We start from the raw sequence: 25,817 nt of genomic DNA, 5'->3' as shown, positions 1-25,817 counted from the left end.
TTTGCCAATTCATTAATGTAGATGTTAAAAAGTGTTGGTGTCACGAACATTGAGGGACGGGTCGGACCAAGGTGCAGCGTGAAAAGCTTACATGTTTATTACCTCAGTAAACATACAAGAAACAACGTAACGTGAAGTCCAAAGGGCTATACACATACAAGCCTAACAGGAACAAGATCCCACAGTAGGCAATGGGCTACCTAAGTATGATCCCCAATCAGAGACAATGAGCGACAGCTGCCTCTGATTGGGAATCATACCCGGCCAGACATAGAAATAGAATAACTAGAACCTAAACATAGAATATATAACAGATTTCCACACCCTGACTCAACAAACAAGAGTTCTATAGGTCAGGGCGTGACAGTACCCCCCCCACCCCCCCCAAAGGTGCGGATTCCGGCCGCACAAACCTGACATGACAGGGGAGGGTCCGGGTGGGCTTCCCGCTTCGGTGGCGGCTCCGGCTCCGGGCGTGACGTCTTCTCCTTTGCTGCCTCCGCGTTGTACCCCTGGACCGGTCTGGACCTCAACGCGGAGCTTCCCCTCTCAGTCCTCCCACGATGCACCGATCCCTGTCTGGACCCTGGTGTGGGAGACCCCGAACCTGGAGAGGGGCTGATGTCTGGACCCGGAGTAGAGCCGCTGACCAGAGCTGAACTGGATCCCGGTGGAGCGGACTGCTCTGGCTCCGGAATGGAGCCACTGACCGGAGCTGGACTAGGCACCGGTGGAGCGGACTCCTCTGGCTCCGGAATGGAGCAGCTGACCGGAGCTGGATTGCGCACCGGTGGAGCGGACTGCTCTGGCTCTGGAGTGGAGCAAACGACCGGAGCTGGATCAGGCACCGGTGGAGCGGATTGCTCTGGCTCCGGAGTGGAGCCGCTGACCAGAGCTGGACCAGGCACCGGTGGAACGGGCCGGGCCGGACTGGGGACACGCACCACTGGTCTGGTGAGAGGAGCAGGAACGGGCTGGGCCGGACTGGAGACACGCACCACAGGTCTGGTGCGAGGAGCAGGAACGGGCCGGGCCGGACTGGGGACACGCACCACTGGTCTGGTGCGAGGAGCAGGCATGGGCCGTACCGGACTGGGAACACGCACCACTGGCTTGGTGCGAGGAGCAGGCACAGGCCGTGCCGGACTGGGAACACGCACTACTGGCCTGGTGCGGGGAGCAGGTACGGGGCGTACCGGGCTGGCGACACGCACCACTGGTTTGGTGCGAGGAGCAGGTACGGGCCGTGCCGGACTGGGAACACGCACCACTGGCCTGGTGCAGGGAGCAGGTACGGGGCGTAACGGACTGGGAACACGCACCACTGGCTTGGTGCGAGGAGCAGGCATGGACCTTACCGGACTGGGAGCACGCACCACTGGCTTGGTGCGAGAAGCAGGCACGAGGCGTTCCGGACTGGGAACCGGCGCTGGAGGTCTACGACTGTACCAGCCCTTTACTCTCCGCGCCCAATCCTCCTCCAGTGAGGACTCCTCTGGGAGCCCCCACGAGTTAGGGAACAGAAACTCATCGTCGTCGTCATCCTCCGACTCCTCAGTGTAAAATTGTTCCCATTCCTGTTCCCATGGTCGTAGGGACTCCAACTGGAACCCCACCGGGTGCAGTGGTCGGGGCTCTTCTCTCTCGATCCCCGACCACCCCTTTAGCCCCCCCAAATTTTTTTTATTGGGGCTGTTTCTCGGGCTTCCTCCTCGACCGGCGCCGTCGGTGTCGCCGTTGCTCCTCTCCTACCCGGGCTTCCTCTGTCTGTTCCCAAGGACGGCGATCCATCCCAGCCTGGATCTCTTCCCATGTCCAAGATCCCTTACCATCCAGGATCTCCTCCCATGTCTAGGATGTCTGCTCCTGGCCACGCTGCTTGGTCCTCGTTTGGTGGGATCTTCTGTCACAAACGTTGAGGCACGGGTCGGACCAAGTTGCAGCGTGAAAAGCGTACATGTTTATTACCTCAATAAACATACAACAAAACAAGAAACAACCTAATGTGACGTCCAAAGGGCTATACACATACAAGCCTAACAGGAACAAGATCCCACAATACACAGTAGGCAATGGTACCTGTCACGATCGTAGTTAAGAGAGGAGGACCAAGGCGCAGCGTGATGAACGAACATGTTTATTTATCATTAGCGATAAACACGGACAGTAAACAAAAACAACAAACGACTCGTAACGTCCTAGGTAACATAGACCAACACGGAACAAGAACCCACCACCACAAAGGGAAAACAGACAGTTTAAATATGGCTCCCAATCAGAGACAACCAGCCCCAGCTGACACTCGTTGCCTCTGATTGGGAGTCATTCTAGCCAACATAGAAATCTAACACATAGAAAGAACACACCCTGGCTCAACATATAGAGTCCCAGAGCCAGGGTGTTACAGTACCCCCCCCTAAAGGCGGACTGCGACCGCGCCTCCACCAGAGCAAAACAGGGGAGGGCTGGGTGGGCATTCCTCCTCGGCGGCGGTTCTGGCTCCGGCCTTGCCCACCACCCTCCAATAAACCCCCCATAGCACCCCTGGTCCGGTCTGGCCCCGCTGGCTGGAGCTGAACTGGACGTAGCAGGAGCGGTTAGCTTCAGCTCCGTAGTGGAGCAGTTGACCGGTACCTTACCAGGCACCGGTGACCCAGGCACGGGTTGTGCTGGACTGACGACGCGCACCCCTGGCTTGGTGCGTGGAGCCGGAACGGGCCGGACCGGGCTGACGACTCGCACCCCCTGGCTTGGTGCGTGGGTAGGAAACGGGCGAACCGGGCTGACGACTCGCACCCCTGGCTTGGTGCGTGGGTAGGAACGGGCCGGACCGGGCTGACGATGCGCACCCCTGGCTTGGTGCGTGGAGTAGGAACAGGCCGGACCGGGCTGGCGACGCACACCGTAGGCTTGGTGCGAGGAGCAGGGACAGGCCGGACCGGGCTGACGATGCGCACCCCTGGCTTGGTGCGTGGAGTAGGAACAGGCCGGACCGGGCTGGCGACGCACACCGTAGGCTTGGTGCGAGGAGCAGGGACAGGCCGGACCGGGCTGGCGACGCACACCGTAGGCTTGGTGCGAGGAGCAGGGACAGGCCGGACCGGGCTGGCGACGCACACCGTAGGCTTGGTGCGAGGAGCAGGGACAGGCCGGACCGGGCTGGCGACGCACACCGTAGGCTTGGTGCGTGGAGCAGGGACAGGCCGGGCCGGGCTGTGGAGACGGATAGGAGACCTGGAGTGAAGAGCTGCCACAACCCGTCCTGGCTGAATGCCTACCTTCACACACTCTGTGTGAGGCATCAGCACAGGACGTACAGGGCTGTGTACACGTACTGGCATAACAGCACGTGACACTGGCGCAGGATATCCGGGACCGAGGAGAGCACTGAGGCCACGGGCGCTGAGCCGGCACACTCCGTCCTGGCTGCATGCCCACCTTCGCACAACACGTGCGGGGTGCTCGCACAGGACGTACCGGACTATGCCGGACCACTCGTGGCACAGTGCGCAGCTCCGCATACCGCGGAACCTGCCCAGTCTCATGCTGCCATGCCTGAGTACGGGGAGTTGGCTCTGCTCTCCATCCAGGCTCCACCAACCTGCCTTCTGGCCCCCAAAACCCGGTGGCCTCCTCTCCAAATCGCCCTGTGGCAGCCTCCTGCTGCCCAGCCGCCCATGCCGTGTGCCCCCCCCAAAATTGTTTTGGGGGTTGCCTCTCGTCCGTCCGACGATGACACTGCTGACGCCGCTGCTCCTCTCTCGCCAGGGCCTTAATCCTAGCCCATGGCCCTTTGCCCCCGAGCATGTCCTCCCAGGACCACGATTTGCCCACCTGGGCCATCGCCAACCTCTCCATCTCTCCTTTCCCGGCGCTTCCTCCCATGTCCAGTCTGCCTGCTCCTGGACACGCTGCTTGGTCCTTGTATGGTGGGTTCTTCTGTCACGATCGTCGTTAAGAGAGGAGGACCAAGGCGCAGCGTGATGAACGAACATGTTTATTTATCATTAGCGATAAACACAGACAGTAAACAAAAACAACAAACGACTCGTAACGTCCTAGGTAACATAGACCAACACGGAACAAGAACCCACCACCACAAAGGGAAAACAGACAGTTTAAATATGGCTCCCAATCAGAGACAACCAGCCCCAGCTGACACTCGTTGCCTCTGATTGGGAGTCACTCTAGCCAACATAGAAATCTAACACATAGAAAGAACACACCCTGGCTCAACATATAGAGTCCCAGAGCCAGGGTGTTACAGTACCTGAGTATGATCCTCAATCAGAGACAATGAGCGACAGCTGCCTCTGATTGGGAATCATACCCAGCCAGACATAGAAATAGAATAACTAGAACCTAAACATAGAATATATAACATAGATTTCCACACCCTGACTCAACAAACAAGAGTTCAATAGGTCAGGGCGTGACAGTTGGACTTATTGAGCAGCCCTGTTTCACTCCACATCCCTGAGAGAAGACATTTATTTGCTTGTTGCCAATTTTAACGGCACATTTATTTTTAGTGTACATTGATTTAATAACATCATATGTTTTCCCTCCAATACCACTTTCTATTAGTTTATAAAAAATACATGTGAGACAAAATGAATCAAATGTTTTCTTGAAGTCTACAAAACATGAGTAGATTTATTTTTATTTTTGTGGGGGTTTACTTGTTTGTCAATTAGTGTGTTGAGGGTATAAATGTGGTCTGTTGTGCAGTAATTCCAATCTGGCGTCTGCCCAGGACGTTGTGTTCATCAAGGAAATGAAGTAGTCAGCTATTTATGATACTGCAGAGAATTTTCCCCAAGTTGCTGTTAACGCAAATTCCTCTGTAATTATTTAGGTCAAATTTGACAAATTTTTTAGAGATTGGTGTGATCAGTCCTTGGTTACAAATATCGGGGAAAATACCTGCAGTGAGGATAATGTTGAAGAGTTTGAGTATAGCTAATTTGATTTTGTCGTCTGTATATTATATCAGCACCACAGGCCTTTATGGGTTGTAGACTGCATAGTTTTTCCAATAATTATTGTTTTGTAATTGGGGAATCCACAGGATTATGATAGTCTTTGACCTCTGATTCAAGGATTTTTAATTTGTCTTGTATATATTTTTGTTCTGGGCTCTTTGTTATATTGTTGTAGAGGTTTGCAAAGTGATTTCTCATTTCACCATTTTGGATAGCCAATTTATCATGATGTGGTTTGTTTAATTTATTATAATTCTCCCAGAAGTGGTTTGAGTCTATGGATACCTCAGTTACATCCAGCTGATTTTTTATGTGTTATTACTTTTTTGTTCTTAGGGTGTGTTTGTATTGCTTCGGTATTTCCCCATAATGAAGGCATATATTTTTGTTGTCTGGATCTCTGTGTTTTTTATTTGATATTTTTCTCAATGACTTCATTAGATTTTTGCAATCATTATCAAACTATTTTTCATTATCTATTCTTTTTGGTTTGCTCTCATGTTTCTTTAGATTAGCCAAGGAGGCTAATTTGTCAAAAATAAAGTTTATGCTCCAAACTGCCAAATTTACACCTTCATTGCTGCATGAGAATGTTAAGGCTAAAACGTTGTCCAGGAGGCATTGTATTTTTTGGCTACTAATTGCTTTTTGGTAGATTTCTGTACTGTTTCTCTCCGCATGGAGGACTTTTTTTGTCCACTCATATGGGAGTAATAAAGGCCCAGTGCACGAATTTGGTGGGAATGTACAGTACCAGTCAAAACTTTGGACACACCTACTCATTCCAAGGTTTTTCTTTATTTTTACTATTTTGTACATTGTAGAATAATAGTGAAGACATCAAAACTAGGAAATAATACATATGGAATCATGTAGTAACTAAAAAAGTGTTTTAAACAAATCAAAATATATTTTATATTTGAGATTCTTCAAAGTAGCCACCCTTTGCCTTGACGACAGCTTTGCACACTCTTGGCATTCTCTCAACCAGCTTCACCTGGAATGCTTTTCCAACAGTCTTGAAGGAGTTCCCATATATGCTAAGCACTTGTTGGCTGCTTTTCCTTCACTCTGCGGTCCAACTCATCCCAAACCATCTCAATTGGGTTGAGGTCAGGTGATTGTGGAGGCCAGGTCATCTGATGCAGCACGCCATCACTCTCCTTCTTGGTCAAATAGCCCTTACACAGCCTGGAGGTGTGTTTTGGGTCTTTGTCCTGTTGAAAAACAAAATCCCACTAAGCCCAAACCAGATGGGATGGCGTATCGCTGCAGAATGCTGTGGTAGCCATGCTGGGTAAGTGTGCCTTGAATTCTAAATAAATCACAGACAGTGTCACCAGCAAAGCACCCCCACACCATCACACCTCCTCCTCCATGCTTCACGGTGGGAACCACACATGTGGTCCTCTGTAGCTCAATTGGTAGAGCATGGCACCTGTAACGCCAGGGTAGTGGGTTCGATCCCCTGGACCTCCCATACGTAAAAATGTATGCGCACATGACTGTAAGTCGCTTTGGATAAAAGCGTCTGCTAAATGGCATCTTATTATTATTATTATGTGGAGATCATTTACATTTACATTACATTTTAGTCATTTAGCAGACACTCTTATCCAGAGCGACTTACAGGAGCAATTAGGGTTAAGTGCCTTGCTCAAGGGCACATTTACGTCATTTAGCAGACGCTCTTATCCAGAGCGACTTACAAATTGGTGCATTCACCCTATAGCCAGTGGGAAAACCACTTTACACTTTTTTTTTTTTTTTTTTTGGGGGGGGGGGGGGTAGAAGGATTACTTTATCCTATCCCAGGTATTCCTTAAAGAGGTGGGGTTTCAAATGTCTCCGGAAGGTGGTGAGTGACTCCGCTGTCCTGGCGTCGTGAGGGAGCTTGTTCCACCATTGGGGTGCCAGAGCAGCGAACAGTTTTGACTGGGCTGAGCGGGAACTATGCTTCCGCAGAGGAAGGGGAGCCAGCAGGCCAGAGGTGGATGAACGCAATGCCCTCGTTTGGGTGTAGGGACTGATCAGAGCCCGAAGGTACGGAGGTGCCGTTCCCCTCACTGCTCCATAGGCAAGCACCATGGTCTTGTAACGGATGCGAGCTTCAACTGGAAGCCAGTGGAGTGTGCGGAGGAGGGGGGTGACGTGAGAGAACTTGGGAAGGTTGAACACCAGACGGGCTGCGGCATTCTGGATGAGTTGTAGGGGTTTAATGGCACAGGCAGGGAGGCCAGCCAACAGCGAGTTGCAGTAATCCAGACGGGAGATGACAAGTGCCTGGATTAGGACCTGTGCCGCTTCCTGTGTAAGGCAGGGTCGTACTCTCCGAATGTTGTAGAGCATGAACCTGCAGGATCGGGTCACCGCCTTGATGTTAGCGGAGAACGACAGGGTGTTGTCCAGGGTCACGCCAAGGCTCTTCGCACTCTGGGAGGAGGACACAACGGAGTTGTCAACCGTGATGGCGAGATCATGGAACGGGCAGTCCTTCCCCGGGAGTAAGAGCAGCTCCGTCTTGCCAGGGTTCAGCTTGAGGTGGTGATCCGTCATCCATACTGATATGTCTGCCAGACATGCAGAGATGCGATTCGCCACCTGGTTATCAGAAGGGGGAAAGGAGAAGATTAGTTGTATATCGTCAGCGTAGCAATGATAGGAGAGGCCATGTGAGGATATGACAGAGCCAAGTGACTTGGTGTATAGGGAGAATAGGAGAGGGCCTAGAACTGAGCCCTGGGGGACACCAGTGGTGAGAGCACGTGGTGCGGAGACAGCTTCTCGCCACGCCACTTGGTAGGAGCGACCGGTCAGGTAGGACGCAATCCAGGAGTGAGCCGCGCCGGAGATGCCCAGCTCGGAGAGGGTGGAGAGGAGGATCTGATGGTTCACAGTATCAAAGGCAGCAGACAGGTCTAGAAGGACAAGATCAGAGGAGAGAGAGTTAGCTTTAGCAGTGCGGAGAGCCTCCGTGACACAGAGAAGAGCAGTCTCAGTTGAATGACCAGTCCTGAAACCTGACTGGTTTGGATCAAGAAGGTCATTCTGAGAGAGATAGCAAGAGAGTTGGCTAAAGACGGCACGCTCAATAGTTTTGGAAAGAAAAGAAAGAAGGGATACTGGTCTGTAGTTGTTGACATCAGTGGGATCGAGTGTTGGTTTTTTTTGAGAAGGGTGCAACTCTCGCTCTCTTGAAGACGGAAGGGACATGGCCAGCGGTCAAGGATGAGTTGATCAGCGAGGTGAGGTAGGGGAGAAGGTCACCGGAGATGGTCTGGAGAAGAGAGGAGGGGATGGGGTCAAGCGGGCAGGTTGTTTGGCGGCCTGCAGTCACAAGTCGCAGGATTTTATCTGGAGAGAGAGGGAGAAAGAAGTCAAAGCATAGGGTAGGGCAGTGTGAGTAGGACCAGCAGTGTCATTAGACTTAACAAACGAGGATCGGATGTCGTCAACCTTCTTTTCAAAGTGGTTGACGAAGTCATCCACAGAGAGAGAGGAGGGGGGGGGAGGATTCAGCAGGGAGGAAAATGTGGCAAAGATCATCCGTTCACCTGCTCTGCGTCTCACAAAGAAATGACGATTGGAACCAAAAATCTCAAATTTGGACTCATCAGACCAAAAGACAGAATTTCCACCAGTCTAAAGTCCATTGCTTGTGTTTCTTGGCCCAAGCAAGTCTCTTCTTCTTATTGGTGTCCTTTAGTGGTGGTTTCTTTGCAGCAATTCGACCATGAAGGCCTGATCCACGCAGTCTCCTCTGAACAGTTGATGTTGAGATGTGTCTGTTACTTGAACTCTGTGAAGCATTTATTTCGGCTGCAATCTGAGGTGCAGTTAACTCTAATGAACATATCCTCTGCATCAGAGGTAACTCTGGGTCTTCCTTTCCTGTGGCGGTCCTCATGAGAGCCAGTTTCATCATAGCGCTTGATGGTTTTTGGTACTGCACTTGAAGAAACTTTTAAAGTTCTTGTAATTTTCCGGATTGACTGACCTTCATGTCTTAAAGTAATGATGGACTGTCATTTCTCTTTGCTTATTTGTGTTGTTCTTGCCATAATATGGACTTGGTATTTTACCAAATAGGGCTATCTTCTGTATACCACCCCTACCTTGTCACAACACAACTGATTGGCTCAAACGCATTAAAAAGGAAAGAAATTCCACAAATTAACTTTTAACAAGGCACAACTGTTAATTGAAATCCATTCCAGGTGACTACCTCATGAAGCTGGTTGAGAGAATGCCAAGAGTGTGCAAAGCTGTCATCAAGGCAAAGGGTGGCTACTTTGAAGAATCGCAAATATTAAATATATTTTGATTTGTTTAACACTTTTTTTGGTTACTACATGATTCCATATGTGTTATTTCATAGTTTTGATGTATTCACTATTATTCTATAATGAGTAGGTGTGTCCAAACTTTTGACTGGTACTGTATATATATATATATATATTTATCAGGGGGTGCTGCAGTACCCTCAGCACCCCTACTTCCCGCGGCTATGGCCCTTGTTGTTACCTAGGGCAACATAACAGTGACATAAAGGAGTGACTGTAGCTGGGAAATGCTAAGTGTCCCACTCAGCAGAGTAAGCCCTGAGACATCGGAGTTATCTGACCCTCCGGTTATGGGACTGGCTCATCATTACACACACACACACACACACTCACTTATTTTCTCCTAATTTCTGTGTTTGTACATGTACTTTTGTACAGTATGTGTGGAAACCAACATGGTGGGCAGCGGCTGTCCCCTCAGACAGACACTGAGGTTGAATTTCAGTCATAATTGAATTCATTATGGGGACGCCACACCAAATCACCTGTTATTGCAGAGCCAAACAAGGTCCCTAATTACAAATGAGCTGGAAAACATTCCATTGCCTTGTCCTGGGGGACAATCATCAGCCCCATATATCTGCTATAACTGCATATGAATATATAGTAATTACTCCAACTGTTTTCACTAGGCTGTGGACACTCGCTCTCTCTCACAAAATGTTCTCTCAGCTCCATGGCAGAATATGTAGAATTGCAGGAATGTAGCTTTAAATCAGAAACGATTTATTTCAGCTACATGCAGACATTTGTGGAATTGCAGGAAATTGGCTTAAAAATGCAAAAATGTCGCTACACCACCAAGACGGCGGCCTCTAAAATATTCTCTAAAATGTTGCTGCGCTGACGGGCTGACCACATGCATTGCCATGCCCCTTTCCACGCCCCTGCCACGCCCCCAGCTAAGCTCAATTTCGTGATATCCAATTGGTAGTTACAGTCTTGTCCTATCGCTGCAACTCCCGTATGGACTCGGGAGAGGCGAAGGTCGAAAGCCGTGCGTCCTCCGAAACACGACCCCACCAAGCCGCACTGCTTCTTGATACACTGCTTGCTTAACCCAGTAGCCAGCCGCACCAATGACAAATCAAATCAAATCAAATTGTATTGGTCACATGCGCCGAATACAACAGGTGCAGACATCACAGTGAAATGCTTACTTACAGCCCTTAACCAACAGTGCATTTATTTTTAACAAAAAAAGTAAAAATAAAACAACAACAAAAAAAGTGTTGAGAAAAAAAGAGCAGAAGTAAAATAAAATAACAGTAGGGAGGCTATATATACAGGGGGGTACCGTTGCAGAGTCAATGTGCGGGGGCACCGGCTAGTTGAGGTAGTTGAGGTAATATGTACATGTGGGTAGAGTTAAAGTGACTATGCATAAATAATTAACAGAGTAGCAGCAGCGTAAAAAGGATGGGGTGGGGGGCAGTGCAAATAGTCCGGGTAGCCATGATTAGCTGTTCAGGAGTCTTATGGCTTGGGGGTAGAAGCTGTTGAGAAGTCTTTTGGACCTAGACTTGGCACTCCGGTACCGCTTGCCGTGCGGTAGCAGAGAGAACAGTCTATGACTAGGGTGGCTGGAGTCTTTGACAATTTTGAGGGCCTTCCTCTGACACCGCCTGGTATAGAGGTCCTGGATGGCAGGAAGCTTGGCCCCAATGATGTACTGGGACGTACGCACTACCCTCTGTAGTGCCTTGCGGTCGGAGGCCAAGCAGTTGCCATACCAGGCGGTGATGCAACCAGTCAGGATGCTCTCGATGGTGCAGCTTTAGAATTTTTTGAGGATCTGAGGACCCATGCCAAATCTTTTCAGTCTCCTGAGGGGGAATAGGCTTTGTCGTGCCCTCTTCACGACTGTCTTGGTGTGTTTGGACCATGATAGTTCGTTGGTGATGTGGACACCAAGGAACTTGAAGCTCTCAACCTGTTCCACTACAGCCCCGTCGATGAGAATGGGGGCGTGCTCAGTCCTATTTTTTTTTCCCTGTAGTCCACAATCATCTCCTTTGTCTTGGTCACGTTGAGGGAGAGGTTGTTGTCCTGGCACCACACGGCCAGGTCTCTGACCTCCTCCCTATAGGCTGTCTCATCGTTGTCGGTGATCAGGCCACCACTGTTGTGTCGTCGGCAAATTTAATGATGGTGTTGGAGTCGTGCCTGGCCATGCAGTCATGGGTGAACAGAGAGTACAGGAGGGGACTGAGCACGCACACCTGAGGGGCCCCCGTGTTGAGGATCAGTGTGGCAGATGTGTTGTTACCTACCCTTACCACCTGGGGGCGGCCCGTCAGGAAGTCCAGGATCCAGTTGCAGAGGGAGGTGTTTAGTCCCAGGATCCTTAGCTTAGTGATGAGCTTAGAGGGCACTATGGTGTTGAATGCTGAGCTGTAGTCAATGAATAGCATTCTCACGTAGGTGTTCCTCTTGTCCAGGTGGGAAAGGGCAGTGTGGAGTGCAATAGAGATTGCATCATCTGTGGATCTGTTGGGGCGGTATGCAAATTGGAGTGGGTCTAGGGTTTCTGGGATAATGCTGTTGATGTGAGCCATGACCAGCCTTTCAAAGCACTTCATGGCTACAGACGTCAGTGCTACGGGTCGGTAGTCATTTAGGCAGGTTATCTTAGAGTCCTTGGGCACGGGGACTATGGTGGTCTGCTTGAAACATGTTGGTATTACAGACTCAGTCAGGGACATGTTGAAAATGTCAGTGAAGACACTTGCCAGTTGGTCAGCACATGCTCGGAGTACACGTCCTGGTAATCCGTCTGGCCCTGCGGCCTTGTGAATGTTGACCTGCTTAAAAGTCTTACTCACATCGGCTACGGAGAGCGTGATCACATAGTCATCCGGAACAGCTGGTGTTCTCATGCATGCTTCAGTGTTGCTTGCCTTGAAGCGAGCATAGAAGTGGTTTAGCTCGTCTGGTAGGCTTGTGTCACTGGGCAGCTCACGGCTGTGCTTCCCTTTGTAGTCTGTAATAGTTTTCAAGCCCTGCCACATCCGACGAGCGTCAGAGCCAGTGTAGTACGATTCAATCTTAGTCCTGTATTGACTCTTTGCCTGTTTGATGGTTCGTCGGAGGGCATAGCGGGATTTCTTATAAGCGTCCGGGTTAGAGTCCCGTTCCTTGAAAGCGGCAGCTCTACCCTTTAGCTCAGTGCGGATGTTTCCTGTAATCCATGGCTTCTGGTTGGGGTATGTACGTACGGTCACTGTGGGGACGACATCATCGATGCAGTTATTGATGAAGCCAGTGACTGATGTGGTGTACTCCTCAATGCTGTCTGAAGAATCCCGGAACATGTTCCAGTCTGTGCTAGCAAAACAGTCCTGTAGCTTAGCATCTGCGTCATCTGACCACTTTTTTATTAACCGAGTCACTGGTGCTTCCTGCTTTAGTTTTTGCATATAAGCAGGAATCAGGAGGATAGAGTTATGGTCAGATTTGCCAAATGGAGGGCGAGGGAGAGCTTTGTATGCGTCTCTGTGTGTGGAGTAAAGGTGGTCTAGAGTTTTTTTTCCTCTGGTTGCACATTTAACATGCTGGTAGAAATTAGGTAGAACGGATTTAAGTTTCCCTGCATTAAAGTCTCCGGCCACTAGGAGCGCTGCATCTGGATGAGCGTTTTCCTGTTGATTTATGGCCTTGTACAACTCATTCAGTGCAATCTTAATGCCAGCATTGGTTTGTGGTGGTAAATAGACAGCTATGAAAAATATAGATGAAAACTCTCTTGGTAAATAGTGTGGTCTACAGCTTATCATAAGATACTCTACCTCAGGCGAGCAAAACCTCGAGACTTCCTTAGTATTTGATTTTGTGCACCAGCTGTTGTTTACAAATATACACAGACCGCCACCCCTTGTCTTACCGGAGTCAGCCGTTCTATCCTGCCGATGTAGCGTATAGCCCGCTAGCTGTATGTTATCCATGTCGTCGTTCAGCCACGACTCGGTGAAACATAAGATATTACAGTTTTTAATGTCCCGTTGGTAGGATAACCGTAATCTTAAATCATCCAATTTATTTTCAAATGATTGAACGTTGGCTAATAGGATTGATGGAAGAGGCAGTTTACTCGCTCGCCGTCGGATCCTTACAAGGCACCCCGATCTACGTCCCACGATATCTCCGTCTCTTCCTCACGCGAATGACGGGGATTTGGGCCTTGTCGGGTGTCTGTATGATATCCTTCGCGGCCGCCTCGTTGAAGAAAAAATCTTCGTCCAATACGAGGTGAGTAATCGCTGTCCTGATATCCAGAAGCTCTTTTTGGTTATAAGAGACGATGGCAGAAACATTATGTACAAAATAAATTACAAATAACGCGGAAAAACACACATAATAGTACAATTGGTTAGAGGGCTGTAAAACGGCAGCCATCTTCTCCGGCGCTGTCAGAGGAATCACCGTACAGCTGGGGACTGAAGTCAGCGTGCATGCGCCTGGCCGCCACAAGGAGTCGCTAGAGAGCAATGGGACAAGGACATCCCAGCCGGCCAAACCCACCCCTAACCCAGACGACGCTGGGCCAATTGTGCGCGGCCTCATGGGTCTCCCGGTTGCGGCCGGCTGCAACACAGCCCGGGATCGAACCCAGATCTGTAGGGATGCCTCTAGCACTGTGATGCATTGCCTTAGACAGCCGTGCCAGTCGGAAGGCCCTAAGCTCTTTTTTAACCAGGATAAACTCTGTCTTTATATAGAAACAACCTACAGTATCCATCAGGACATCTTCAAATCCCACTGTCAATTATCTTCTTTGGAGAGGATTGTGGAATGATGCAAAAAGGAGGAAGTGCTTTAAGAAGCAAACCATGTGTGTGAATTGTTCTATGGACTGACTTACAGTATAAGAAATGCATTTTCTTTCTCTTGAAAATAAGATATGTTTCTCTCTTCTTACAACCATGAACCAAGGCATAGAGCTGTACCTCAGAGAAAGGGAGAGAGAACGAGGGAAAGGGAGCAGAGAAAATCCAATCACTTTAAGAAAGCCCCAATAAATGCAAAAGACATTACAGGGAAGGTTGAGAATCAGCTAGCATTACTAACACTTCAATGGAGCAGGAGAAGAAGTGGATAGAGATGAGTGCTGTACATGGGGCACAGTATATAAAGTGCCTTCAGAAAGTGTTCACATCCCTTGACCTTTTCAACATTTTGTTGCGATCCAGCCTGAATTTAAAATTGATTAAATGTATGTTTTTTTTGTCATTGGCTTACACACAATACCCCATAATGTCAAAGTGGACTTATGTTTTTCAAATATTTTTACAAATTCATTAAAAATGAAAAGCTGAAATGTCAATAAGTATTCAACCCCTTTGTTATGGCAAGCCTAAATAATTTCATGAGTAAAAATATGCTTAACAAGTCACATAATAAGTTGCATGGACTCTGTGTGCAATAATAGTGTTTAACATGATTTTTGAATGACTACCTCATCTCTGTACCCCACACACACAATTATCTGTAATGTCCCTCAGTCAAGCAGTGAATTTCAAACAGATTCAACCACAAAGACCAGGGAGATTTTCCAATGTCTCGCAAAGAAGGGCACCTATTGGTAGATGGGTAACAAAAAAAAGAGCAGACATTGAATATCAATTTGAGCATGGTGAAGTTATTAATTACACTTTGGATGATGTATCAATACTCTCAGTCACTACAAAGATACAGGCATCCTTCCCAACTCATTTGCCGGAGAGGAAGGAAACCGCTCAGGGATTTCACCATGAGGCCAATGGTGACTTTAAAACATTTACAGAGTTTAATGGCTGTGAAAGGAGAAAACTGAGGATGGATTAACAACATAATAACCTAATTTACAGAGTGAAAAGAAGGAAGCCTGCACAGAATACAAATTTTCCAAAACATGCATCCTGTTTGCAATAAAGCACTAAAGTAAAATTGCAAAAAATGTGGCAAAGAAATTAACTTTATATCCTGAATACAAAGCGTTATGTTTGGGGCAAATCCAACACAACACATCACTGAGTACCACTCTTCATATTTTCAAGCATAGTGGTGGCTGCATCATGTTATGGGTATGCTTGTCATTGGCAACGACTAGAGAGTTTTTTATGATAAAAAGAAACAGAATAAAGCATAGGCAAAATCCTAGAAGAAAACCTGGTTCAGTTTTCTTTCCAACACACTGGGAGACAAATTCATCTTTCAGCAGGACAATAACGTAAAACACAAGGCCAAATATACGCTGGAGCTGCTTACCAAGATGACATTGAATGTTCCTGTCTAGTTACAGTTTTGACTTAAATCGGCTTGAAAGTCTACGGCAGGACTTGAAAATGGCTGTCTAGCAACAATAATGTGCAAATATGTGCAACAATTGTACAATCCAGGTATGCAAAGGTCTTAGAGACTTACCCAGAAAGACTCATAGCTGTAATTGCTTGAATACTTATTTAATCAAGATATATTAGTGTTTTATTTTTCATAATTGTTTTACAAATGTTAGACTTTTTCTTCCACTTTGACATTACAGAGTATTTTGTGTAGATCGTTGACAAAAAAATGACAATTAAATCCATTTGAATCACACTTTATAACACAACACATTGTGGAAAAAGTAAAGTGGTGTGAATACTTTCTGAAGGCACTGTAAGGGCTGTGTAATAACATGGAATGACATGAAGAAGGATGAGAAGTCCGTTTGTAGTACAAAGAGAGATGAGGATTGAGCCAGAGAGAGAGTGGAGAAAGAGAATGAGGAAAGAGAGATGGATGGATGGAGTGAAAGAGAGGAAATCAATGGGGTTGGGTGTTTGAATGGTCTTTATCTTTAATATTCTGTTTTGTTGATGTCAGCGCTTTTTAAAGTAGTATGGCTTTGGGTGAAGTCATTGTGTATTCTAAGATCATATTTTTGTCTGTGTAGGGTGGTAGAGAGAAGAGGGAGAGAGGGAAGGAAGGAGGAAGGAGGGAGGAGAGGGAGAGTTTTGTGATAGGGAAGAAACACACAGACAGACAAGAGGAGGGTCTGCAGGGTGAAGTTGCTAAGCAACCCACTTTTCCCCCTGCATGTAGAAAGAGAGGCGTGTTTAACTGGCATTGCAGAGAGAGTGTCAGAAATGGAGAGAAAAAACATTGAGAGTGTGAGGAGAGAGATAGACAGAGAGCAATGGAAAGGAACATGATGAGAGCAGGATAGATTCAGTTCTGAGAAATCTGTTTTAGGCGTGGGGGAGAATGCATACGTGTGTGTTTCTGCGCACGTTTGTGTGTGCGCACATGTATGTGTGTGTGAGTGCGTGTGTGTGTGTGGTTGTGTGTGTGTGTGTGTGTGTGATCATTCCTATAGTCTGGTGTGTTTTACAGAGGCTGCCCTAAAGCCAAGCAGCTCTACCACCACTGTACAGTACACAGACATCTACAGAAATCAGCCTCAATAGGACAGTCCTGTACTATTTATAACTGACCTAGCTAACACCAGAAATGCACACTGTCCAAAGAATATCATGGTATTTTTTACCCGCAACAATAGGCCTATTTCTTTATTAATTCTCTCTTTCTTTTGCTCTCGCCTTCCACCTCTCTCTGTCTTAATTCTCCTTCCTCTCCTCTCTCGTTCCCCCTCTTTTTCTCCTCCTCCATTCAGCAGCTGCAGGTCTATGGCAGGCAGCTCTAATGTTTCTCTGGGTGTCTTGTTGTTCCCTGTTTGGCCCCATTGTGAACCAGGCAGACAGACAGACAGGAAGCTTTGAATCATGCTCTGGCGGCACTCATTCTCGCTCCCATTAGGCACTGTGCAGCAGAGCAGTGTGCTAAACAACATCAGCTGGCACTGCACTCGCCCGCTGTATGCCTGTCTGCTGAATCTAATCTCTCTCTCTCTCTCTCTCTCTCTCTCTCTCTCTCTCTCTCTCTCTCTCTCTCTATCTCTCTATCTATCTATCTATCTATCTATCTATCTATCTATCTATCTATCTATCTATCTATCTATCTATCTATCTATCTATCTATCTATCTATCTATCTATCTATCTATCTATCTATCTATCTATCTATCTATCTATCTATCTATCTATCTATCTATCTATCTATCTATCTATCTATCTATCTATCTATCTATCTATCTCTCTCTCTCTCTCTCTCTCTCTCTCTCTCTCTCTCTCTCTCTCTCTCTCTCTCTCTCTCTCTCTCTCTCACACTCTCTCTCACTTGCACTTTCCTTCTTGCTCTTCTTCTTAAACCAATTCTCTCTTTTGCTGTTTTCTGTGCAGTTGATCCACCTTGTAGCTCCTTATTTTATTCCTGTGATCCATTGTTGATTCAGGATGTGGAGTGGGGCAGAGTGTGGATCAGTGGTGTGTGTGTATGTGTGTGTAAGGGATCAGTGTGTGTGTGTATGTGTGCTCAGACTGTGTAGAGGGCTCTGGGGCCTGTAATGGAGGCTTTAGAGAACAATCCTGGCCATGGCCTAGCCTGATTGTTGTCCTTCTCAACGAGCACACTCATATCATGGCCCTGAGAAAAGACTAGAGAACAGGAGAGTGGTGAGGAGGAGAGGAGAGGTGGAGAGGTATTTGTGAGGTGAAGAGGAGACAGGAGGGGGAAAGGGAAATGTCTCTTTTTTCATTTTGTACCAATGTTCTAGTCATATTTGTTTAGTTTGAGGGTCTTTCTCTGCCTGTGTCTTGTTTGTGATCTACTACCTTCTATGCTGCGTGCCAATAGATACAGAGAATGGTGCTCTGCCATGGTTAATGCACTGGGGGGAATTTATCCTAGGAATAAGGAGGAAACAAAGTGCACTGATAAGGGTATGTAGAAGAGGCTTGTTGGGGTAAGACAGTGGTTGAAGAGGTTATTCCAGAGGCATTGATTGGCAAGCTACAGTATGTTCTACTTCAGCAATGCAGCTCATGGGTCAATGCACATACACTTATGGTTTTAACTTCCTAGTCTGTTAAAATGAAATGAAGTTTGTTTAAATTTGGGCCAAATAAAGTTATATTTTTTAAAATCTCATTGTTAAGTTTTGACATTTTCTCTCTCTGTCTCTCTCGCTCTCTCTCTCTCTCTCTCTCTCTCTCTCTCTCTCTCTCTCTCTCTCTCTCTCTCTCCTGTCTGTCTCTCTCTCTCTCCCCCCTTCCTCCCACTCTGTCTGTCTGTCTTCTTGACGTAGTCTGAATTAGATCTGATGTGAAAGCCTGACTATAATGGTCAAAGTTTAAGTTTATGGGGGAGCGCTACCCAGGGGGCATATCAAACTCACACCTACAGGCAGGCAGTAAGACACACACACACACACACAGTTTTGTATTGCTATCTTTGTGGGGACCAAATAATTGATTCCCATCCAAAATCCTATATTCCCTTAACTCCTAACCTTAAATCTAACCCTAACCTTAACCTAACTCTAACCTTAAACCTAAGACTAACCTTAACCCTAAAACTATACCTAACCCTAAACCTAACTGTAAACCCTAACCTTGATTCTAACCCCTAAGCCTAAAATAGTATTTTTCCTCGTGGAGACCGGCAAAATGTCCCCACTTGTCCGAATTCTGGTCCCCACAAGGATAATTAAACAAAAAAAACACACACACACAAAGCCCATTCATTGAGTAAACACAGCAGTCTCATGCAATAACACAGGCATTAATCCCAGTGGAGATATATTTTTTATAACTGATGAGTTTTAAAGTGGAGGCCCTGGCTTCTGTTGATCTATAATGAAAGCGAAGGAATGATAAAATCAGGAGAAGTTAGGTGTCACGACTTCCGCCGAGGCTGCCTCCCCTCCTTGTTCGGGCATGTTTCGGCGTTCGGCGTCACCGGCTTACTAGCTACTGCCGATCCATTTATCATCACTCCATTTGTCTTGTCATCAATCACACACACCTGGTCCTTATTCCCTCATTAGTCATTGTATAAGTGTTCCCTCTGCTTCCTTGTCTGTGTGGGTGATTGTTTATTGTGGAGGTTAGTGAAGCTCGGTGGAGCTCGCGTATTTTGTATCGACAGGAGTATTTTCCCGTGTGCCTTGTATTTTCCAGTGCGCCTGTTTTGTGCCCTGGAGTGTGTTTGACGCATTTCTGCGTAAACCTGTATTTTGCAGATTAAAGCCTGTTATTCTGTGATTTACCCTCCTGCGCCTGACTCCTTCAACACCACCTCATCACATTATGGAGTGTCTGAATGCTCCTGGGAGGAATGATTTGTCTCCTATAACCCCTGGGACTATGCTGCTGCTGCTGCTGTCTCCTGGAAACTGATGTCTTTGTTCTCACACTCCCCAGCTGAGCAGAGAAATGAATAGGGACTCGGCACTATCAGGCTGCATCATCATCATCATCATACACCCAATCTGTATTCTATTTACGAACACAACTCAGGTTTTTCTTTTTTTTCCCACCTTTATTTAACCAGGTAAGCCAGTTGAGAACAAGTTCTCATTTACAACTGCGACCTGGCCAAAATAAAGCAAAGCAGTGCGATAAAAACAACAACAACACAGAGTTACATATGGAATAAACAAAACGTAAAGTAAATAACACAATAGAAAATCTATATACAGTGTGTGCAAATGTAGTAAGTTATGGAGGTAAGGCAATAAATAGGCCATAGTGCAAAATAATTACAATTTAGTATTAACACTGGAGTGATAGATGTGCAGAAGATGATGTGCAAATAGAGATACTGGGGTGCAAATGAGCAAAATAAATAACAATGTAAATAACAATATGGGGTTGAGGTAGTTGGGTGGGCTAATTACGGATGGGCTGTGTACAGGTGCAGTGATCGGTAAGGTGCTCTGACAACTGATGCTTAAAGTTAGTGAGGGAGATAAGTGTCTCCAGCTTCAGAGATTTTTGCAGTTCGTTCCAGTCATTTGCAGCAGAGAACTGGAAGGAATGGCGGCCAAAGGAGGTGTTGGCTTTGGGGATGACCAGTGAGATATACCTGCTGGAACGCATACTACGGGTGGGTGTTGCTATGGTGACCAATGAGCTAAGATAAGGCGGGGATTTGCCTTATCTTAGGTTGTTTATATATACATTCAGAATAACTTTCTATGTCAGCTGAGGATACATATGTGTGGTCAACCAACCCTGTCTATATTCCACAACTTGACAGATCACAGGTTTATTTAAGTAGAATGGAACAGCCGCTTTGCTGTGAGAGGTGTCATTCCAGCAATTAACCAGACATTAATGACATGTTTCTACTCTGTTATCAGTCTACAAGGTTGTGGCTGCTTGTGATTATCAGGTGGCCATTCACTGTATACCTCATTTACACATCAAGATCACTTTGGATGATTGGAATGCATAATGTTGGGCAGTCTATAGTTGATTACAGTGTGGTTTAAATCTGATATTCTAGAGGATTACAGAGTGCTATATCAAAAGAGGCAGACAACCGTTTTATTGATTAATGCACCGATTTAGATAATGCTATTCAGTAGCGCTCAAAATGCATTACATTATATGGAGGTAATTCAGCCAATTCACCTCCATATAATCTATTTACCAGTGTGTAGCACTCACTTCTAGGTTCATATGAATCCATCTCTGTGAGGTCTTTGACTCTTTCTACTGAACTACTTGAATATCTTTGTCTACCCCTCTCTGTGCTAGTAAAGTGTGGACCTCCCACTCTTGTTCAGAGTTGTGTTGACCTCTGTTTCTCTCCCCCTCCCTCTCTCTCTCTGTCTCTATCTAGTTCTGAAGAGTCTATTTACTCTTGAGGCAGTTTAAACACATACAGCTGTAAGTCTCACTTCAGTATACAGTTGTCTCTCAGCCATTATCCTTTATCAGTGAGAGGAGGAGTGAAGGCAAACAGTGGGGAACAGAGACCAAACAGTGACCTGGCAGTTCATTTCAGACCCTTATTATCTCAGACCTGGTAGTTCATTTCAGACCCTTATTATCTCAGCCCTGGTAGTTCATTTCAGACCTTTATTATTTCAGACCTGGTAGTTCATTTCAGACCCTTATTATCTCAGACCTGGCAGTTCATTTCAGACCCTTTATTATTTCAGACCTGGCAGTTCATTTCAGACCCTTTATTATTTCAGACCTGGTAGTTCATTTCAGACCCTTATTATCTCAGACCTGGCAGTTCATTTCAGACCCTTTATTATCTCAGCCACGTGAGAGAGTTACTATCTAAAGAACACACCTCAGACTGAACAGGGTTCACTATAGATGACAGATGGCATGTTGCACACCACAATGGAGCAGGACACTAACCCTTAGTGTGCGTGCACTACTCACTCCCTACTCACCCCCAGGCGTTCCTCAGATAGATACATCAGTATTGTTTTGTAACCATTTTGCCATTGACCCTTCTCCCTGCGGTGAAGTGCACCCTTCCATATCATAGAAACCATCTCTTCACTATACATCACAGGACATCAACCATAATTTCACATAGCAGCACGTCAATTGCTGTAGCATTCCATTCTACATGAATAATGTGTTCTGTTGAAACACTTGCCCACCTAAGACTTGGTCTGACAGGTCTGAGGTCAGCTCTATTAGAATCTACACCAGCCACCTGGAGTGTGTTTTAAGTCTGTATGAAGGCGGTGAGCAGGAGGGCAAGAGATGTTCATTGATTGCTAAACATGATTATCGTCAGACTCTCTGGCTAGCAGACTACTGTCTTCAGCCTTGGGGTGCTCACTGTTGGGTCTGTTAGAGTCAAGTAGAAACATGCTTCACAAAATGCTTCATATTTTAAAGTGTGTGGGCATGCATGTGTGTGAGTTTCCATCTAATTCTCAAATGGAACCAGTGAATGTTTCAGATGCGGTGGTCACAGATTTGTGTGGTGCTATAGAAGCAACAATGGAACATTGAAAACATTAACAACGTCCTATCAAGGACGATTAGCTACTGCAACATCGGACTGGCTTGATGTTTCAGGGAACATTTATCACTAGTCTGTGTTATATCCTGTGTTCAAAAACGCTGCTACAGGTCCCTCTTACTTTCAAGTGCGATTACAGGCTTTTCAGACAATTTGAGTGCTTTGGTATTATACATAACATCAGTTGTTGGTTATGAGAATAATGTTTTCAGTTGTACTGTAGCGATGACTCATCATGAGAACTCAGTGACTCCAACCATCTACAGTGGGGAGAACAAATATTTGATACACTGCCGATTTAGCAGGTTTTCCTACTTACAAAGCATGTAGAGGTCTGTAATTTGTATCATAGGTACACTTCAACTGTGAGAGACGGAACCTAAAACAAAAATCCAGAAAATCACATTGTATGATTTTTAAGTAATTAATTTGCATTTTATTGAATGACATAAGTATTTGATCACCTACCAACCAGTAAGAATTCCGGCTCTCACAGACCTGTTAGTTTTTCTTTAAGAAGCCCTCCTGTTCTCCACTCATTACCTGCATTAACTGCACCTGTTTGAACTCGTTACCTGTATAAAAGACACCTGTCCACACACTCAATCAAACAGACTCCAACCTCTCCACAATGGCCAAGACCAGAGAGCTGTGTAAGGACATCAGGGAAAAATTGTAGACCTGCACAAGGCTGGGATGGGCTACAGGACAATAGGCAAGCAGCTTGGTGAGAAGGCAACAACTGTTGGTGCAATTATTAGAAAATGGAAGAAGTTCAAGATGACGGTCAATCGCCCTCGGTCTGGGGCTCCATGCAAGATCTCACCTCGTGGGGCATCAATGATCATGAGGAAGGTGAGGGATCAGCCCAGTACTACACGGCAGGACCTGGTCAATGACCTGAAGAGAGCTGGGACCACAGTCTCAAAGAAAACCATTAGTAACACACTACGCCGTCATGTATTAAAATCCTGCAGCGCACGCAAGGTCCCCCTGCTCAAGCCAGCGCATGTCCAGGCCCGTTTGAAGTTTGCCAATGACCATCTGGATGATCCAGAGGAGGAATGGGAGAAGGTCATGTGGTCTGATGAGACAAAAATTGAGCTTTTTGGTCTAAACTCCACTTGCCGTGTTTGGAGGAAGAAGAAGGATGAGTACAACCCCAAGAACACCATCCCAACCGTGAAGCATGGAGGTGGAAACATCATTCTTTGGGGATGCTTTTCTGCAAAGGGGACAGGACGACTGCACCGTATTGACGGGAGGATGGATGGGGCCATGTATCGTGAGATCTTGGCCAACAACCTCCTTCCCTCAGTAAGAGCATTGAAGATGGGTCGTGGCTGGGTCTTCCAGTATGACAACGACCGGAAACACACAGCCAGGGCAACTAAGGAGTGGCTCCATAAGAAACATCTCAAGGTCCTGGAGTGGCCTAGCCAGTCTCCAGACCTGAACCCAATAGAAAATCTTTGGAGGGAGCTGAAAGTCCGTATTTCCCAGCGACAGCCCCGAAACCTGAAGGAGTGGGCCAAAATCCCTGCTGCAGTGTGTGCAAACCTGGTCAAGACCTACAGGAAACGTATGATCTCTGTAATTGCAAACAAAGGTTTCTGTACTAAATATTAAGTTCTGCTTTTCTGATGTAGCAAATACTTATGTCATGCAATAAAATGCAAATTAATTACTTAAAAATCATACAATGTGATTTTCTAAGATTTTTGTTTTAGATTCCATCTCTCACAGTTAAAGTGTACCTATGATAAAAATTACAGACCCCTACATTCTTTGTAAGTAGGAAAACCTGCAAAATCGGCAGTGTATCAAATACTTGTTCTCCCCACTGTATCTGTATGACCTTTATAATATCTGGGTGCTCATTGTTTCATTGCGGATGATAGTGTTCAAATGTTTTGAAGGGACATTTAAGTGTGTGCGTGCGTGTCTCCGTACCTGTACTTGTACCTATATAGCCTGTACAATCTTATTGTCATGCCCTGGCTCTGGGGACTCTTAAATGTTGAGCCAGGGTATGTAGTTTCTATGTTGTGTTTCCTATGTTTAGTTTCTAGATCGTTTAGATCTATGTTGGCCAGGGTGGTTCCCAATCAGAGGCAGCTGTAGCTCGTTGTCTCTGATTGGGGACCATACTTAGGTAGCCTGTTGGCACTAGTGGGTTGTGGGATCTTGTTCCGTGTAAGGTATGTTGTTTGTATGCTACCTTGGACTTCACGTTTCGTTTGTTGTTTTGTCGTGTGTTTAGCCGTAAATAAATATGAATGCATATCACGCTGCGCCTTGGTCCTTCTCGTTCGTAAACGATCGTGACAGAAGATCCCACCAATCCTGGATCAAGCAGTGTGACGAGGAGAGAGGATGGACTTGGGAGGAGATGAGCGAGAGTCTGGCAAGAGGGATGGAGGCCATGATCACGGGGGAGAGACAATCCCCCAAAAAATGTAGGGGGTGGGCTCACGCCGTGGACGACGAGGCAGCAGGAGGCCGCGATAGAGCGGTTCCGCTGTTTAGCAGAGGAGGCCACCAGATTAGGGGGTCATTGGTTCAGAGGGAGCAGAAGGAAAGTGTAGAGGCACGGCGAGAGGAGCTGGTTAGGCAGCAGAAGGAGCGGGGGTTAATGAAGGAACCCAGTCCCGCTCCTCGCACCAATCAAGTGGTGCGTGTCGCCAGTCCGGTCCGGCCCGTTCCTGCTTCCCGCACTAAGCCAGTGGTGTGTGTTCCCAGTACGGTTCGGCCCGTTCCTGCTCCTCGCATCAAGCCAGTTGTGCGCGTCGCCAGCCCGGTCCGGCCTGTTCCTGTCCCTCGCACCAAGTCAGTGGTGCGCGTTGCCAGCCCGGCCCGGCCTGTTCCTGCCCCTCGCACCAAGCCAGTGGTGCGCGTCGTCAGCCCGGACCAACCTGTTCCTGTCCCTCGCACCAAGTCAGTGGTGCGCGTCGCCAGCCCGGCCCGGCCTGTTCCTGCCCCTCGCACCAAGCCAGTGGTGCGCGTCGCCAGCCCGGTCCGACCTGTGCCTGTCCCTCGCACCAAGCCAGTGGTGCGCGTCGCCAGCCCGGCCCGGCCTGTTCCTGCTCCCCGCACCAAGCCAGTGGTGCGCGTCGTCAGCCCAGTCCGGCCCGTTCCTGCTCCCTGCACCAAGCCAGGGGTGCGCGTCATCAGCCAGGTCCGGCCCGTTCCTACTCCCCGCACCAAGCCAGTGGTGCGTGTGTCCAGTCCGGCACGGCCCGTGCCTGTTCCACCGGTGCCTGGTCCGGCTCCGGAGCCAGAGCAATCCGCTCCACCGGGGTCCAGTCCAGCTCCGGTCAGCGGCTCCACTCCGGAGCCAGAGCAGTCCGCTCCACCGGTGCCTGATCCAGCTCCGGTCAGCGACTCCACTCCGGAGCCAGAGTAGTTCGATCCACCGTCGTCGGGTCCAGCTCCAGTCAGCGGTTCCAGACCAGACCAGGGGCGCAACAGGGAGGCGGATAATAGGTGGTGGTCACGCCCGGAGCCGGATCCGCCTCCGGGGCGGAATGCCCACCCGGCCCCTACCCTGTTATGTTTATGGGGCGCGGTCGGAGTCCGCACCTTTGGGGGGGGGGGTACTGTCACGCCCTGGCTCTGGGGACTCTTAA

The sequence above is a fragment of the Coregonus clupeaformis genome, unplaced genomic scaffold, assembly GCF_020615455.1.
Source record: "Coregonus clupeaformis isolate EN_2021a unplaced genomic scaffold, ASM2061545v1 scaf0504, whole genome shotgun sequence".
Classification (NCBI taxonomy): domain Eukaryota; kingdom Metazoa; phylum Chordata; class Actinopteri; order Salmoniformes; family Salmonidae; genus Coregonus; species Coregonus clupeaformis.
This window is presented reverse-complemented; position numbering follows the sequence as displayed.